The sequence below is a fragment of the Andrena cerasifolii genome, chromosome 3 (genome assembly GCF_050908995.1).
Source record: "Andrena cerasifolii isolate SP2316 chromosome 3, iyAndCera1_principal, whole genome shotgun sequence".
Classification (NCBI taxonomy): Eukaryota; Metazoa; Arthropoda; class Insecta; order Hymenoptera; family Andrenidae; genus Andrena; species Andrena cerasifolii.
Window position 1 is genome coordinate 10,898,729 of NC_135120.1, and position 19,415 is coordinate 10,918,143.

Consider the following 19,415-nt stretch of genomic DNA (forward strand, 5'->3'; position numbering starts at 1 on the left):
TTGAGAGCACAATGGTTTTCGTGATGCAGTTAGGTGTTGGTCTCGAATATCGAAGTCATCAACTTTTTTTTTATTATTTTTCTTCCACCAACCTGACACCTTACCACAATAACATGCTAATCCACAAATACTTTAACGTACAAACTCAATGTTAAAGAAAATGAATATTACCTACAGCGACCAACTCATGTATATAGCAATGCAAAACATACTGAATCGGTGCAATTAACATTATTTTGCAAGCCTCTAATACGCGAGTGTTTCTAATTATTAAATAATAAATGCACTACTAAAAATCATTATTACGTCATTCAAATATTCAACATATTATCAATTACACTTCCCCTCCCTCGATACTAGTACTGGAAAAGTTATTGCTTAATTAATATCTCGTCCAAAGTAAACAGAATGGATCTACAGAAATAGTGCATAGGTTAGGGTGTCCCTTATAATTGTTTTTTTTTTTTTTAAATTTAAGAATTCGATCCGAGACGCCCTCAGCATTATTTCCCTTTGGTGTCGTAAATATGTATGCAAAATTTCGACTCAATCAAACAACTCTAAACCCTGCCTCAAGAGGCTCAAAGTTTCGAACGAAACTGCGCTCTTGCAAACAGCTGTTTTTTAAATATGCAACCCCGTATGTAAGCAAATGTGTGGCGGAACTGGACTTAAAACTATCAATTATCGACATCTTATCGATAACTTATTGATACTTAACGATATATCGATAATATCGTTAATGTATCGTTAAGTAGTGGAAGAACGAAGGTGGTACAACTTTTCCATTTCTCCAGTCTTTGAACTATGGTGGTAAAATATTTATGCATTCCAGCAACCTCTGTTCCAAGTGAACGATTATTTTCTAAAGGTGGAAAAAAAATGAATAAAAAAGTTTACAGTATATAATAACATTAAGCTTCTTGAGGCAGGGTTCAGAATAATTCGATTGCGCCGAAATTTTGCATACTTACTTAGCACACCAAAAGGAATAAAATTCGCTGGCGCCCAAACATTTTATCGCACCTTCAATTCTAAGGGACACCGTAGCATAGGCGCAACGTAGATGTCTATGGTATGCAATAAACATTTTCTATATCGCAAAATCGGACCATCGCAATACTTAAAAAAGTACCGCACCCCCTTTTATTCACAGCATTTCAGAATAAACATGAAACCTAAGAGAATCGGACTTTCTAATTGTTCTCCGGCACTACGACCAAGCTCACATTTAGACGAGCACCCGCGAATGCATCTGCGAGTCAAATTAATTTCCATCCAGCCGAGACGTTCCACGCGGACAGAAACTTCGAAACCGTCAAGGGACGCCAGGGACGCGAATTTTTCGTTCGTCGAGCACCGTCGACAGTTTGGTGTTCACCGAAGTATTCGAACGTCTATCGTAACGTTTCCCCAGAGGAGGTGCAGTTAGCCGATACCGACAATAAATCACTGGCGGAAATCGAAGCCAAATCTGACGCTAACAAGCATCACTGGCCTAGCTGTTCCCATCATTACAGCAGCCATCGATTATCAACTTCGCGATCGAGGGTAACTGAAACACGCGTATGTACCCAGCTCGGACGAGAATGGCCACGAACGATACGTGCTTCGAGATATAACGTGGCTTCCGAGGGTGAATGGCGTTGTTAGGGGTGTAATTCAAGAGAAAAGGGTGAGGGCGCTTGGCTGGGTAAGGGCAGCATTAGGGGGACAAGTTGTGACAGCAAATGGCACAGATTTGCTTTGGTCTTGAAAGGTAATATTGTGTCAAATGTTAATGGGAAGGAGTGTTGTTAATAGAGTGGCTAAAGGAGTTACAAAATGTAGGGAACGGAAGTAGGAAGCTGGAATATCAGTTGCAGCTGGTAAGTGGGCGTTTTGATAAGTGGCCTTTTGGAAAATCACGGTATAATGGAAGAAAGATTTTACTGCTAGATTTTTTATATGAATGTGATTATTAATATATCTTCTGAATAATAGTAAATGCACCTTAAGTTACAAGAGAAGGAAAGAAGATGAAATTTCCATGTAGAAGGTGCAGAAAGAATTTTAGCTGCTGTAAGGTTGAAAGAGGAAATTGAAAGAGGAAGAAAATGAGAATGGTTACAAGATAACAGGGAAAACTAAGTCCATTTGCTCTACATATCCTATTCCCAGTGCAACACTGCTTAAGGAAGCATTTATGGTCCTCCATATGGACAACAATTTTCTGGCACTGCCAAGATAGAAAATCCTACGACACTATGTATTTTCTGTAATGCAATGCAATTTATATAATGCCAACAAGTACAAGCTACTTTTCTCTACCCCAAGATCCGAAAATTCTTTTCAACGCTAAACATTCATCACCAGATACATCTTCCACGGCCACGGCCCCCGAAGCTATTCATCGTGACTAACAAGCTGTCCCTTTTTCGCCAGGCCATCGAACAAACGAGCAGAGGAAATATTCCACGGCGTGAGAATCCTCTCCATTTCACGCCACATTCCACAACGAATGTCACGGATTCCTGGCGATCGTGGATCGTTGGTTCTGTTGCAACAAATTACCCTTTTCGCGGGACCGTCAACGAGAGACGCAATCAACACAATGAACGGCGCAGGGATTATTGCGCGTTGACGAGCCCCAGGTGTTCGCAGTGATTTTTCCAAAAGCTGTTCGGACCCGTTAATTCCACCTGAAATCTGCCGTTTTTTCAGGACACCACGCTACTGAAAACATGCTTCAAATCACTTGGTGACATTTATTAAAAGCATTTCGTATGGAAAATCTATTCTGTCTACTGAAGCTAATACTTCCAACGATGTCGCGATATCGTTTGTCTCAATAAATATTTCATGTGTCACCACGCGACAAAGTCACTTAACAGGTTGTAACAAGGGAAGTTCGGCAACACGAAAATTCAGAAAATTCTGCAACTTTGCGTGCAAGTAGAGCAGTCCATAATGCGGCTTTAAAGGGTGAAATCACCCCTGGAGAAAAATGCAGAATTTTCTTTTTCGTGGAATATCTCGAGAACGGGGGGAGACATCGAAAAGAAATTTAAACAAAAGTTGCATCTTTTTTATATCTACAAAACTACGTAAAAATAATCATCGAAAAAATTCGTACTTTTCAAACTACCCTTACCATCAATCCTTAATTCGATAATAATTTTTACACAGTTTTGTAGGTATAAAAAAGATGTAACTTTTGTTTAAACTTCTTTTGAATATCTCCTACCGTTCTCGAAATGGTATGAATGTTAAAACTTTGTATGGTTTTTAGAAGTGATTCCGAAGTTCTGTGTGGCGGTATATGTATCGCCTTTGCTAGCGGTTTCGATGCACGAGCCAGAAGTAAACGTTCCGTTCCGCGAGATCGCCCGTCTACAGGAAGTCGGGCAGGACGGCGACGGTGCAAACAATCGGCTCGCCGATAGCGGCAACGGTTCCCGGTCCCCAAGTTCCCCGAGGAAGATATTCCCCCGCGGATGATATACGAAGACGGATACCGCGGCACGAAAGTTCTAACGAGAAAGAACGTCGTCTGATATACGCCGGAAGTTCCAGGGCGTGAATGAGTCGACTGTTTCTTTTTGCAGGTAGTAACGCGGCAGCTGAGCTTTGCAGCGGGAAGCTGCGACGAGGACGAAGGAATTTTGGATGGCACATAGATTAATTAAAATGTACCGAGGGATGAGAAGAGAGAAAAAAAAAGTGACAGGACATTCGACGTTGAAACACGTCTGGCCGATTTTGTAATTTGTAAACGAATGTCCCAGTGTGAAATAAAGAATGGAATTTGAAAGTCGAAGGGGTATAATTTCTGATGTGAAGGGTGATTCAGTTAGCTTGAAAAAGGAGTATATTTTTTTACAATGTATTTTTCATATTCTACAGTTTTTAATAGAATAGAGAATGTTCCGTAGATGTCCCAATTACTGTCAGTGTCCCTATTACTGTCAGTTTCATTATTTTACTTAATAGTGAAATAATGCTTGCAAAATCGTGAAGGAAAAAAATTTAATTACCCAATTCTTGGCTTTGTAATTTATTTCATTGTTTTGCTTACCTATTTAATAGTTTTAACATTTATGTACCTGTATGTAATTAGTCAATAGGACTGACAGTTATTGGGTCATGTTTCTGGCAGTTATACGGACACGACGATTTTTTAAGTGACAGTTTTAGGGACATTGCAGTTCCTTATACATTTTCAATTAATTAGCAAATAGTTTCTTAGATAAAACAGATATTAGGCATTCTTATGCTGCAAATTGGAATGATTTTGAGGTTAAATAACTTCTGAAATAATTAACGAAAGTTACGGGATGAGCTTAAGGTGGCAGTAATTGGGACATCTACCCTATTTGGAATTTGAGGAGTATCGAGGCCTTTGAATTGAAAATTGTTTAATCCCTTGCGGTTGAAAATCATATTTTACTGAGATATTTTTAATTTCTCTTTGGAGTTATGCTTGAAACGTTGTCTATCGCAATCAATGCTAGTGGAAACTTGCGACGGCTCGCCGCAAAGGGGGAAAGTATTACGCAAACTTTTGTCTTCGAAACCCTTCATTACTGTTTGTCCAAGTCCAATTCGTGGAATGTATCATGAGGAACAAATTCAACTTGCCAGGCTCTTCGTTTTGAGAAGAACATTCGTGCTGAGGATGGAGATGGGAGAAGTCTGTTCGATGGAACAAACGGAGTTCTTCGAAATGGAAGAAACTTTGCAGCTTCATCATTTTGTTGTCGTTCCGTTACGTCTCGCGGTAAAAACTTCTTGAATAACAGGCGCGGGGAAATTTTCCTGCTCTTGGATTACAGAAACTCCCGTAAAAGTGAAACCACAACCAACTGACTTCTATGTAATTCTCAAGCATAATTACTTGAGATATTTACTTTGCTGTCAGAGAAATTCAACTCTGCTTCAGATTTAAAACTCACAAAATGACTATTAAAATAATGTTGCTAAAACATTACCGCTATCAGAAGGAGGAATAAAATATACGTGTCCTAATAAAAAAAAGATTTTTTTAATAAACGTAGGTACCACAGATTTTTGCGGTTATTGAAAATTTTTTCTGCGTGGAAATGTGTCCTTTTGAACAATCACTCCTCAGTTGTAAAGCGTTGCACAACAAGAGACTTAAATCGTAGACATAGTATGCAAGCAATACCAATCGAGCGAGGAAATGCCCGCGTCTGGATGAAAGCGATAAAATCGACCGTTCGGTATTAACGAAAAGAATCGGGGGAATGATTTCGAGATTTCCAGCGCTTCGCGCACGTATCGATTACAATCTGGACGCACTGTGCACGTGAAAGCATAGAAGCTGGACCATTTCTCCAGGTCAGTGTTATAAGGAGTAAAAGAGATTTTTACGATGATATCGGAAGATGGATACGTCGGGGCAAAAGTAATAACAAGGAAAGGCGACGTAGGAAAAAGGGAATCAGCCGGGAGATGCATTACGCGGGTATTGCATTACGTTTTGAAGTTCGACGTTGCGCCGCACCGTGCTCTTTATTACCGTCAAACAAATGACGTTTTTAATAAAGGGCGGGCATTCGAATTTTACGCGAGGTCAAACTTCGAGTAGAAATGCAGAACCATATTTTTTCATTACTCATTTGTTACATTCGTGAGCTCCGAGCCAGGTAGAACTATGCTTCTGTAATTCTATGCGTAGATATATGACTGTTTAGATGTATATGAATGTTGAGGAATGCAATACGAATGGTAGAAATTGTTGGAGATCAGTTGACGTGAATGGAATGGGCGATTGAAAGAGAATTGTTGAAATGAAGAAATGGTGGGTTATTCTGTGTTCGGGGAGAATATATTTTGTTTTATATTCTTGTATTAAAATTGGAAACTTTTTGCTTGACAGAACTATTCCTTTTAAATTGCAATTCCATGTTGCATGTGTCTTCTTGTAACACAGTGCAAAAGGGACATTTAATTGGAATATTATTGAGTCGGAGTTAGGGGATTATTTTTTCAGTCTTGTGAATGGAATTGGAGATTCCAATTTCTCTGCTTCCAAAGTCCTTTGATTCGTCTATGGATATTAAATGGGAAATTTGCAAATTCTAGAGGAATTATCTGACAGAAAATAGTATGTACTTTGGGTAAGCTGAATTTTTATGGTATTAATTCTCAACGATGTGGATACCTAACTATTGATAGCTATGTAACGCGTCGCAGGAATTAAGTAGCGTTGCACGTAATAAGTCAGACATTGGTTTGCTCGCCCATTCCTGACTGCTATCACAAAAAAGAAACTGATCAATTTTAAGATAAGCTCAAATTATTTAGATGAGCCTTGGCACGATGGATCTATGTCGAAAATAAGTAAATAGGTGTCCGAACATTTCAGCCAATAGGCCTTAATAATAGAGATACTTACATATAAATTATTAAATATTTCATAATGGCCGTTGGGTTCTAGTGGGTAAAAATCCCACACTACCCTAACGCCTCCGAGGGATTTCTCTCTGGAGGAGTCGGGGTGCCTGTTGAAAATTTCCCCAAGTTAAAAGAAAAATTATAAAAAAATAATTTATAAAAAAAAAATTTAACGTGGAGATATCATCAAAAGGCACCCCGATACCTGCAGAAGGGAATTCTCCGCGGGCACCAGGGTAGTTGTGGGATTTTTACCCACTAAAACCCCACGGCCACTATGAAATTTTTAATAATTTACTTATAAATATTTCTATTATTAAAGCCTATTGGCTGAAACGCTCGGACACCTATTTACTTATTTTCGACATAGATCCATCGTGCCAAGGCTCATCAAAATCGATATCTATCACATGGTGTCCTCCCCTTGTTAGTCTAAGTAAGGTGAAAAGAAAGTGACTATACAATTTAAACAGAACAGTATGAAAATGCTTCTTCAAGTTCTTATTATTCTGAAGTATTAGTTTATTCGTTTTAATAAATATTCAAAATAATCAGCATGTTCAATGTTTACTGCCGCACAAACTGCAAAAACCAATTGAAAAGAATGTTACAACTAGGAAGAACAAACGAAATTATTCAACAAGGTAATAGTAACGAGACGGTGTATTATTATTATGAATCTTTCATGTGAAAGGTGTTCGGAATAATAAGAGCGCTAGGAATGCATAAGAGTTTACTGTCTGCTGCATTTTAAATTTTGTAGCTGGCTGCCTTTTACACCCCTTAAATAGGATTATAAACTCTTTTTACTACATAGTGTAAGAGAATCTTCCATCCCATGAATTTTTAAAAAAGTGCATGTCGATGTCTTCCTTTTTCTAAAAAAAAATGGCTTATAACAAATATGTATAGTAAAACATCAAAGTCTTACAAATATTTACTTTGTAAATTACTTGTTATCAACACATCAGTTTCAATTAATTCAAAAAAGCTTCCTTCCATTCCAATAATAATTATATCAAGTTTCTAAACCTCACGATTCCCACTCTGCCAATTTACCTATAACATTCGTTTCCACATCCCTTACAAGCTATCAATTAACTCAGCTAAACATTACTTCCAGCCCAAATTTCCCAATATTAAGCCACAAATCAGAACGCCTCTCCCCTTATCGATGCTTTATCATTACAGGATATCAAAATCGTATAAATCCTAATTGCATGCAATGTAATTTAATTACACCATCCGAACATCTACGATTCTTCGGTACACCCTCTTCACCCTCGCGCAAGCCCCAAGTCTTCGAACCACCGTCATATTTTAATCCACGCCTAGTGGCTTTGCGCTCAATGGAAATGATGCAGAACCACGAAGGAAGCTCGGATCCAACGCTAACGCGACCCAGCTCCCAGTATCCTCAAAAACACCAGAGACACTCAGGTGTCTCTCGCGCGCCATTCATCTGGCGGATGAACAATGGAACGTTTCCCTGATAAACAAGGCACAATTACAACGCGAACCGTTCCGCGATGCTCCCTCGTTTGCCAGGGGGTCGTTATCCTTGGCTGCTCCCCGCTGCCGATAAAAGCGAACGAGCCAGCTGGGAATAAACCAATTAGAGGCAGAAGTAATCGTCGAAACCGGCTCGCAGCGTGCAAGAAACAGCGGCAATTGGGTCAGGGCCGCGCAATTTGCTCGCGTCAGGCTACCAAGGTGCTCGTCTCCCTTTCCAACAGCGTTAACCACACAGCGCAACAGTGACATACGATTACAAGATGTATACGAGAATGCATTAGACGCTGTATTACGTGTGGGATATGTTGATGATGAGCATCGCCTTTGCGGAACGTTTACTGAGTTCTTGATGGTATGTTTGCTATGGTAATGAGGTGTGCTTGAAATGTGCGAGGGAGGATGAACGTGTCCTTTGCGTGACCAATTTTTGATGCTCGCTTTGGAATTTGTATATGTATATGGGAGTGTGCTTTAATAGGTCTGGGTTAGGTCTGGGGTTACCAGCACACAAACACTTGAATCTTTTGTACTCCGACTTATTCCCCCATCGATGGACCAGAGATACCTTTAAATAGTGCTGCACTTATTATGTTGTGGCCAAAATGTCGCCTTTATTCTTTGGAGGGGGTGAGTCTCCGATGACACACTGTCACACTCCTTGCAGTTTTTTACGACCGCAAGAGTTCACTAATTGATGGTGATTGAGTTGTGTATGAGGATAATGGTGAAATCTAACTGCAGCGCGTAACAATTAATGCTTAAAATATATTTCAACAAGAGTGAAGATATTAGTGTATAAAATCGAGTTCTGATGGAGTTATAATACGCGATTGTAGTGTCTCGGAACGCTCTATGCGATTCTGTCGATGCTGATGGTACAGAGGTTTTGTTTGATCTGGTTTTTCACTTTGCTCTGAGGCTCCACGAAGCCTTCGAAACCGTTGCAAGGGTGTGTCTTAAAATAAGAGGTGGTAAACTATTGCCTACTGGTTGGAAGTGGCTGTGGAACTGGACGACGGAAAAGAAACGGAAAGGAAAACTGTGACTTTCCGCGAAACTTTATTGTCGCCTACAGATACGCGGTCTCGACTCGCCCTAATAGCCTGTATTCTTCGGCGCCGGTTGTAATTAACTAAGTCACAAGATGTTAGACTCGGGCGGACAGACCGAGTGTCTGCCACATACGAAGCGACGAAACACAAGACACTAAGATACGCTTCGAGTTCGACAATAACATCTTCACGCTCAACATATTAAACACACAACATTAAGGGGTTGCATACGTTCTCGGCGCCTAATAATTCATCACGTTTGGAATTTTTTTCCTCGAGAGGTGTGAAATATATCGAAAATTTTATAATTTTATCTTGTTCTTGGGACCTTTCTATTCAAGGGCCATCAAGCCAAATTTATGAATTTTTAGAAAATAAAAAAGTTATGCCATTTTGAAGAAAGCGATCGATTTTTCGTCTACAATTTCGATCTTTAAATGGTAAAATGAATATTAAAAATTATAAATTTAAAAAATGACCCGATGGCCTTTGGAGAATGTCATTCTGTATATATTAACGCAAAGTTCATGAAAAAAGGTTGTAAATTGTCGAAGTTATCATGCTGGTAAGGAGGCCCCCTGCTTGGTGCAGAGGTTGCAGCGAACGAACGGCAATATACGACAAAAGTGTGTCAAATAAATCCTTTTATATGAATAAAGGTCTCAAGAACAAGATACAATTACAAAACCCTCGATCCATTTCACACCTCCCGAGAAAAAAAAATGCCAAATGTGATCAACCACTAGGCACCGAGAACGTATGCAACCACTTAAGCATATAGCAAATTAATTCCAAATTCGCTACGTCATTTAATCCTACATTCATCTTTTCTTTTATAAACGATGCTTCATACCTGCACTGCAAAAGATTAAATGTTTCACGAATGTCGTTATGGATGTCCCTCCGATCCATTCGTATCACAATCAACTCCGCCACACTCAAGGCCACACGTAACAATTTCTGAGACCGTTATCGCGTAGTGAACTGAACAATGATTCCGCTGCAATTATCGCGGCATCAATTAGCCAGGCGAATTAACGAGGTCGCGCATTTCCCGCGTAATTCGCGGCCCGCGCGCCACCGGAAGTACATCCGCGCGAATTCCATCGACAGGGGGCTAACGTGTTCGCGTCAACGTTTCGCGCGGCCTGAAATTTACGGTGGTAGGCTAGGCTGCTCTGAATATCGAAAACCCTGCTATCCCCGTGATGTACGAGCGATGGTCTGTGGTTGCAAAGATAAAAACTGAAAATGTTGCTTTTATTTGGAAAGATGTGAAGAGCTACAAATAGAATATTAGGGATACCCTGTAGAAGATGGGAGAAGGGCTCAGCAGCAACTATAATACTTTTATAGCTAATCAGTTTGTGGGTACTTGTGCTTTTGTCGTCTTATAAGTTATTTAAAATTCGACTCGATTGTTTAGAAATTTAGTCTACCAATAATATTTCTAGTATTTACATCTTAACACGTTCCTGGCCACGGTGTAAACTCAGACATTTTGAGGGGCTATAGAAAGTGAGGGGAAAAATAAATTACGATTTTCGATTACAGAAACATAGTAGTTATGTTGTTAAGTTGTGCTACTTGATTTGGACGCTCAATTGAGAAATACATACCTTCTTCCTCTGAACGAAACATTCATTTCTGAAGATAATGGGACACTGATGGTCCACGTGACACGAACGCTATTAATCACTACCTTAACGAAAGTAATATCATCGAAGAGGAGGAAGAGTAGAATTTCTCATTAGAATTTTTATGATCGTCAGAGCTTCGATTTCTTTACTTCAATTTCTGCATACGATAAGCAGTGTACGTGCACAGCAAATCCCAATATTCGCATCATGGGGACCCTAAAATCATCCGCACGTGTCGTCCATAATCAAGAATGTTAATATTCGCTGCACGGATGCTTCCAGAAACACAGTTCTATTGTACCCACCCGGCAGTATTCCGACGCAACATGTAGGGAGAAAAGTGGCGGAGAAACTATAAAATTGGGGCGAATACGCGGGGCAAGTAGTAAAGAAATTCTTTTGCTTTGCTCCGCTGCGTGACACCTACTTCGTACCTACTCTTCCCTTTCCTTGTGTGTCTTCCGCAGACTTTCCGTTTGCCAGGGGGTAGCGGCGGGAGAACTCGAGGGTGCGGAGTAGAAGTAGGAAGTTGGGGAACAAAAGGGGGAAGTGTGTGGAGGATGAGAAATGGGGAGAGAGCGCGGAGGTGCTAGCAGACAACATAAAGACAAGAAGACAGGCGAGAGACGAGGAGTGTGAGAAGCAGGGAGAAGAGGAAAGAAAGGGGAGAGATTTACGTCTGGCAAGTGTTTACGATCGTTTCGAAATTAATGAAACGTGTAATTACTGGCGTGCTGAGTTTCGTGCACTACAGCCTTCTAACATGATGTATGATTTAGACTGGCGCGTTATATTGAAGATATCAGAGGAAAACAGAATTCCGGGAAACATTGAAATACCTATGTTAAGAAATGAAGTAGTCCGAGCTGTTAAATGTAAGTGGAAATAAATTTTCAAACATTTCTCAGGCTTCAGGACTTCTTTTCCTTTTTGCAGCTTTCTCTGCCGATTGACCTTATTCTCGAATGCACACTCAACTATTCCAAGCACGTATCCGTAGCCTTTTCCACGCGACTGAGCAAGTTGTTTTGGAAACCGACTAGGATTTCTGGACTACTAATGTTCGATTAGTGATTGGAACACTTAGTTGGGGGGAAGGAATTAATGGTAACATTAGAAAATTGTTTTGAAAGAGAAAAAGTTACAGTTTTGAGAATTCACACGAGCAGCGACTTATTTTTATCCGAGCAAATATTATTGAAATTATCTGTGATGTGAGGAAATGTTTGAAGGAAGAGATGAAGTGAACTTCATTTTGCTATCATTTAATAGCCCAAGTTAATTATACGTTAATTTCATATCTATCTCAACATTTCGTCACCAAACTGTAAACTGGCTAGCATTAGTTAACAAATGTTGTTCCTAAATTATCAATTTTTACACGAGTTCTTTTATTTTCTCTGTACTGATATACTTTCAAATTAAATTAAATAAGATGTTTATCAAATAAATTCTTCTAAAAATGAATACTCGAAAGTATCTACGAAAAGATGATTCCAAATACAAGCCTATTTGGTTGAATCTGAACACTTTTTGAAACCATTAACAATATTGAAAACACATGCATGAATTAATTAAGACAAAAACCTATGCACTCTCTTCTTCTAAAAATGAATTTCTTTATTCGTTTCAATATATTGTCCGATCGTTGCAATTTTTCCTTCGTAAAATCACATTAAACCACCATTTAGAGAAACAATTGTATAGACTTTCACGAGGAAGAAGTCGGTTGTGTATGACACGTATCGAACCGCCTCGATACTTTCCCGCGACACGTGAAATACGAGAGGTTTCCGCGACATATTACAGAGAAAAATTTGCTTTATAATGGCACGGTATAGAGAAAAATTCGCCGTATAACGGGACGTTATAAAACGTATTTTTCTTTACATTACGACACGACAGGCCCATATTTCATGCGGGGGAAAGACGTACTCAATACGACGCCTTAGATCGTGTCCCCAGCAGCTTAATACGTTTTTCGTCCAGTCGCTGTTTCATTTTTCTCGGTGTTTCCACGAGTACAGTGGCTCACATAGCTTACGTTCCATAAAAGTTAAAGCATTGTATTTTTGTGCCTTCTGTTCGTGAAAATAAATTGCAATGCAAGTTTTGGGTAACCACATGGGGGGATAATATTTAATAACGACGCGATGGCCCATTGACTAGTGGAGAATGGATTACAATTTTGTATTTTGTGGTTGGTAAGAATCCCTATCCAATCGCTCGTCCCATTCGCGTCCACCCCTTCTGAGAATATTGCACACGAGCAAAATTCAGAATATGGTATCCAGCGTACAGTGCTAGACCATTTGAATGTCGATTACATTATTTCTATCCCTTCCATTTCTAAACTCCACCATTTACATCACTAGGAATCGAATAGACAATAGAAATAGAATTTCATGGAAATAGTAGGAAAAGTGCCATGGCAGAAATTCAAATTGTATAGCACAGTACACAGTTCGCATCTTACTATAAAATTTGCTAGCGGGACGAAAGTATTCGCAAAGTGAAAATTCCACGCAAGCAAATTTTACCCACAGTGCTATATTATTCGAATTTCCACTCAAATCTATTTCTAAATACAAAAAAAAACTCTAAGCAAAACAGTAGAAAAATTAGTATCTAAAAATTTGAATAGCGCAGCAGAGGACACAGCTGATAGCGTATCACAAAATTTGCTCGGGTTGTGAGAATATCCAGAACTTTGAAAATTCCACGCGACCACGAGGGTTTGGTCGCGCGAGTTTTTAATTATCAAACCAGGCAATCGCGCCGTCATAAATCTGTGCGAGACGTTGCTGGCTCCTCTGATACGAGCATGGGGAGGAAGGCTCGATAAGCGGCCACGGCCGCTGGCCACAGGCCAATAATTCGTGTAAACGCTCGCTTTCGAAAATGTTGAAGAATCGCCAGCGAAGGGCGAGATCTGTACAGCGCGTTCCAGCGGGCATCAGGGGGTGTGCAAGCAGCCGAACGCTCACGGCCAGATGAAAGATGCATGAGGCTTTTCTCACGCATCTGTTGAGATATGTTGGCGGAAATCCAAGTGGCTTTATTCGGTCGGAAGTTTGATGTATGGTAATGCAATATCGTGTATCGGGCTCGATATATCTGACGCTCTTGTCGCGTATTTATGGCCGCCCTTCAAGTACACGCTCGGCACGCGTGCCTTCCTTTTAATGAACACGAATTGCCGTTTGCGCCACTGAATACCTGCGCACGATCGGAACAATCAATTCCGCAGGATCGTGCGAGGAAAATGATGGTAACCAAGTGGTACTGAGCGAGATAGGAAACTTGCTGTTCTTTTTAGTATTTCAAAGCACATCCTATTTCCTTCAAGTAAATATACAAACACAAGTAAACAAGCCTTGCACTGTATGTATACATAAAATGAAGTAAGTAGAACATATACGCAAGAGGTCAGACGACCTTAAAACCACAACGCATCAGTTCGATTCGCTCTTTCCGGCAACGGAACACCTTATCAACAGCCGCGTAAATAACGATTTTATGCAATGACGGAAGCGCGTTAGGGGGCAAGAAAGAGCATAAATACGAGGTTCGATTCTATCGGGTGAACTGCGAATCCGAACTTTTGGAAAGTCCCGTTCCTTTTTCTCCCTCCTTATCATCCTGCTCCTCCATCTTGCCTCCACTCTTTTTTTCTTTTATCGTTCCCGACGTTAAGACCTCTGAGATTACGCCACGATTCTTCGAATTTAACGCGCGCACTGTTTCAGCCAGGATCTAGAGCGCGGAGAGCTTTCGAGATCTCTGGGCATCGTTTATTACTAAATCTAACACTGGAGTTCTTACGGGGAATGAAGTTATTAGAATTATTTGACCGAAGCGAGCTGGTTTAAAGAACCTGCTTCACGTTTGCGTCTGAATGATACCGCCGTTCATTGAACTTAGATGTTATTCAAATCTGTTACATACGGATGAAAACCACGAATTTTAAAAAGAAAAAATATTTGGAAGTAAACCCTCGTTTTTAATATCGAAGTAAGAATGTGTTATAATAACTCTTTGTTTTCACCAGTGAAATGTATGACCAATAATAAAAATTGCTTCCAAGTCTGACAGGGTTGATTTTGTGGCTTCTATTCATTAAGTATTTTATTATTCGGCTTAATAATCATCACAAAATTTTCAAGCTCTGAATCCTTTTTTCGTAGCACACTATATATTAATACATTAATGCATTTGCCTATGTTCTGTCAGAAAAGTATTGCAACTGCATTTGGTTACGTTCAGTGATATAAGCGAGTGGAAAGTGTACGTAATAAGTCAGACAGCAGGGAGTCTAGAAGAATGAAAGAGCTAGATTTGTCAGTTCATGCATTTTCTTTGATAATAAAGTCTGTGTCTACTTTGGGTTGTTCTTTTTACTCACTGTGTAGCTTAAAGGGTTCCGTGCGTTAATAAACATAATAATAATAATAATAATAATAAACATTTCCATGGTGTTTTATGAAGCTTGTAATTCTATGCAATGATAAGACAAGACAGTTCGCTCCATAGATGACTATTAATGCTATTTCAGTTTTATTGATAATAAAAATATTCATATAAAATATTTATAAAAATAACTGATTATGAAAACTATTGTGCTGATTATATCCTCCTATCTGTATTATCTTCAGCTTACACGTCGAACTACTGTTTAGTTTCCTTTCCTTTAGAACGAAAATAAATTCTATAAAAATCCAGGGGGCTGTTTAGAATATATGAACTTCCCGTGTGTCACGTATTTTCCCATGCGACGAACAGGGTCCTTCGAGCAATTAAAAAAAATCCGAATTGTTTTCGACGCGACAACTTCTAGGCGCATCGGGCGAGAATTCTTTTTTTTTTGTTAAACCGTTCCACCCGTAAAAGTGGGCGACACTGTCACAGCTGCCCCGACATCTCACCGTGAATTTTCTCCATTTTTCTGGGACGCGGAAAAAGTGAATTTATGGCGTGTTCCATCGGCGAGGGAAGAATCCGATGGTAACGAGGCCGACAGAAGCGTTTTGTCAAGCCCTCGACCATCTTAATTTACATTTGCTAATTCCCAAACGACTAGAAATACCCAAAGTTCACGAAAAATCATACACATTTGCGAAGCATTTAAAAGTGGAGAAATATCTCGTTATCGTGTGTCTTGTTAATCTATTAATATTGTGTTTGCTAACGATGGGATTTTGTTATAATTGTTAAAGTGGAAAGTAACGAAAGCAGCTCTTAAATCAGGATATGAATAAAATATACAGTGTGTGTTGTCACGGAGTGACTCCCAAGTTTGTTCATATAAATTCAGAAGAATAATTAAGTATGAAAGTTACTATTTTACTTTTGCTCCTTGATGCCGAGATTGGTATCATTTGAACCATGATGTTAATACGAAAAATAAGACTACTTGTATGAGGTGTTCGAATGAACGTGACAGTATTTTGTGAAGAAAAATGTAAGAGTGATTGTAATTCAGGAAGAATTCAGTAGAGGAAATCTCGAAAATAAAGTTTCAGCGATTTCAGTAATACTTCTCGGTGTTATAGTAGGTTCTCCTTTTTTTATCTTAATTTTACGATTTTTGCAGTGATTTTGGAAGAAATCGATGTTCTATTTCCCAGAAACAGCAACACAGGGACCACATGCCGAGCACCAATAAGAACACCATTCTGAATCACGAAATTGCATTTTATTTTTGACCATTACTGTTCAGCGCGAGCAATTGAGTCGAAAGTGAGAAATATTTCGTGGAGAAAATTGAGAACGGAGCACAGTTTTGAAAAATATATTTATATTTCTATCGCGACGATAAAACTATTAATATATGAAGCACGAAACTGAGAATTGTAAATCTTATTGGTCCATTATTTCCAAAATGAATAAAACCAGAATATTTCGTAAAAAGTAGCAGTACAGCTATTAAAAGAATCTGTATAACGAAATTTGTAACAAAGAGTTTAAAAAATGTAACATTGTATCTTTAGGTGACAACCAAAAATTTTTAACGAATTATATTGAAATTATAAAAATTTAATAATATAAGTTCGTTTCACTACGAAATGGTTCTTTTGGTCCCTCTTTTTTGGCTCTCTTCCCCACTCGTTAAAATAGACCACTGGACAGTTTCAATATAAATAAATGCAATATCAAATTGACTAACCTCAAATTGTTAAATCTAATCTGTGTTTCCGAAACTATTGTGTTCGATGGGAATTACGATGAACGGAAGTTGCGCGGAAGAAATATTCCACGCACGTGTTAGCAGTCCCGTCGTCGGCGATAAAGCGATTTATTAGAAAATCTCGTGTCGCGCATGTGTACACGGTAATGTCCCAAGGTGATACAGGAAATAATTTTGTAGTTGCCGGTCGTGTAACTTCGTTACTCTAACTACGTGTACAATGTTATATACTACAGGAAATATGCGGAGAAGTTCTCCTCGTGTCGACTGAAATTCTAACCACGTCGGCAAAGATTCTTCGCATAGTGGCCTGTCTTTTTGAAACTGATACTGTAAAGTATCGCGTGACAGATAAGGACGAGATCAAATGTAGTCTGTGTAATATCAGAAACTGGTAAAATATGTCGTTTTGCGTGAATTTGGCTAACAATACAAAATTATTTTCATTGCCAATTATAAAAATATAGACATATAATATAAATTTGTAATGTTACATAAAATCTGGTGTTTCGTTTCCACATAATGAATTATAGTGGTGGTAAATAACTTGTGTGTATTCTTAGTTATTTTATTCTGGATAATTTTATTTTGTTTCCGTGGCTGCTTTTCTCACCCCCGGCTGAATATGCATGTAACGAGATATTTTAGTTTAATAACTTGTGATTTTAGTGTGTGTATTTATGTTTCATAGTTGGGTTTAACTTTCCACGACGGTGTTGTAATTTTCTCTAGAATTTCTCGCATAATGAAACAATTTCAAGAATAATAACTTTACTAATGGACAAAGACGAAGGTTCGTGAAATTTGTTAAATCATTTCTGAATCTATTTCAGATATTACATTACACGTCCACAATAATTTCTCCAATTGTTATTCCTCAGCTTTCTTCACTTTTATGGATACTATCTGTCTCAAAATTCCTCAACCTCTTTTCTAAATCATGCTGTATTTCGCAAACGACACTTATTTTTTATCATTCTTGACATCCTTGATGGTATATTTGCCCAGAAATGCTTTTATAGAAACAATTAGAAAAAATAGATATATTCACAGGATACGTTTCATTGATTTTTAGTTGATTCGATACATTCCCTTCACCCATCCCGAAAATCGAATATCACGAAAGTTTACGCTGGTAATTCGCGGTTCGTGCTAATTCGACAGCTGCAAAATCATGCTGGTTAAACAGTTTCAACGTAAATGTTGGGTCCGCGCACACAGATATTGACGATGTTTTGTTTCCATGCCGGGTTTGACAATCGCGACACGAAGGTGGCCCCGCGCAGGAAATGTGCGTTGCTAATTTGCGGTCGGCAATCGCGAGATCCTGCTCATTAAATCGGTCCATGCGCGCTCACAGGTGTAAATCCCACATTTTGTCAGCTGACAGACGCGACATCCGCGATGAAAGGGTAAGATCTGGCGGAAGTTTTACAGTTCCACAGACCACGAAATCGAAATTAAGTACGGTTTTTGTCGATGTAATTTATAACCCCCCTCCCCCCCATAAACATGACTCATGTATGAAAGAAGCTAATTCCCTTTAATTCACGAAAAAAGTTCTCACGCAAAGATTGTGAAATCAACTTTGCTAATTCCAATTGTATTCTCGTTCTCCGTTCGAACACTGATTCCTCTGTCACTTTTTATACTTGACATTCCTTTATTGGCCACAAATCAATTCAGTGCTCAGATTTTCAGCTTCGGTTTTAAGGAAGTGTTAGTAAATGTACAAAACCAGAACTATGTAGAACGTTCACTTTGGAAGGAAAAAAGTTCATAAAAACTGCCGATCTTAATGAGACTCTTATAACTTCTGGGATTCAGATACTATTCGATTTGATACGATACAGGTGAATGATTGAGTAATCGAGTTGATTGAAAATTTGCAAAGTAATGAACTGAACGCCCACCATTACGCAAAGTATAATACGACACCAGACATTCTTTTAATTAATGACGATAAGCCAGAATGTGGTTTGAGAAAATTCTGCGAAAACAACTAGCAGGTTCAAGTAAACTGTGAAAGCGTTGTCCTACGCGCAGAATTAACGAACTTAGGTTAGGGGAAACTCTCCAATTTTCGATCGGGACGATTATTTTTAGTGGAACGCCAAAGTGAAAGTAAACACGGTCCTTCCATTACCTCAAAACCCCTTTCCAATCAACGAACAGGGGGCCTGCCATGTAAGAGTGAATGCTAATTTGTGACGGAACTCATTAAAACAATGAATAGATGCTTTCCATATCACACATTAATCTATGAATTCTATCAATTCCTATTTGCAGGACAATATAATTATCTACATTTCAAGAACACTTTTTTATACCCGTGTCCACCAACGAACTTTCCAAAATTATGTCGGATACATCTTCACAGAGATCCATTTAAATAAAATCAACTCTTCCACACCCAAAGTAAATGCGAAAAGACGATCCCAAACGAATGTAAGTACATCTATACCATTATATAAAAATGTTCGTGCCTGAACCACATATCAGAACTGCTATAGGTCGTAGAATAGTTCCAAAACCCACATCCACTTACTTTTAAAATTAAATGAGAAGGGAAAGTCTACTTTATACCGTAGCAAACCGCAGGCATTTTGCTAAGTAATCCCT

At 38.9% G+C, this 19,415-nt stretch overlaps 1 protein-coding gene across 7 annotated transcripts in view; it reads right to left on the reverse strand.

Annotated features, from left to right (window-relative positions):
- 5-ht7 (5-hydroxytryptamine receptor 7) overlaps positions 1-19,415 on the reverse strand; it is a 226,831-nt gene that overhangs the window by 106,179 nt on the left and 101,237 nt on the right. The window lies entirely within an intron of this gene.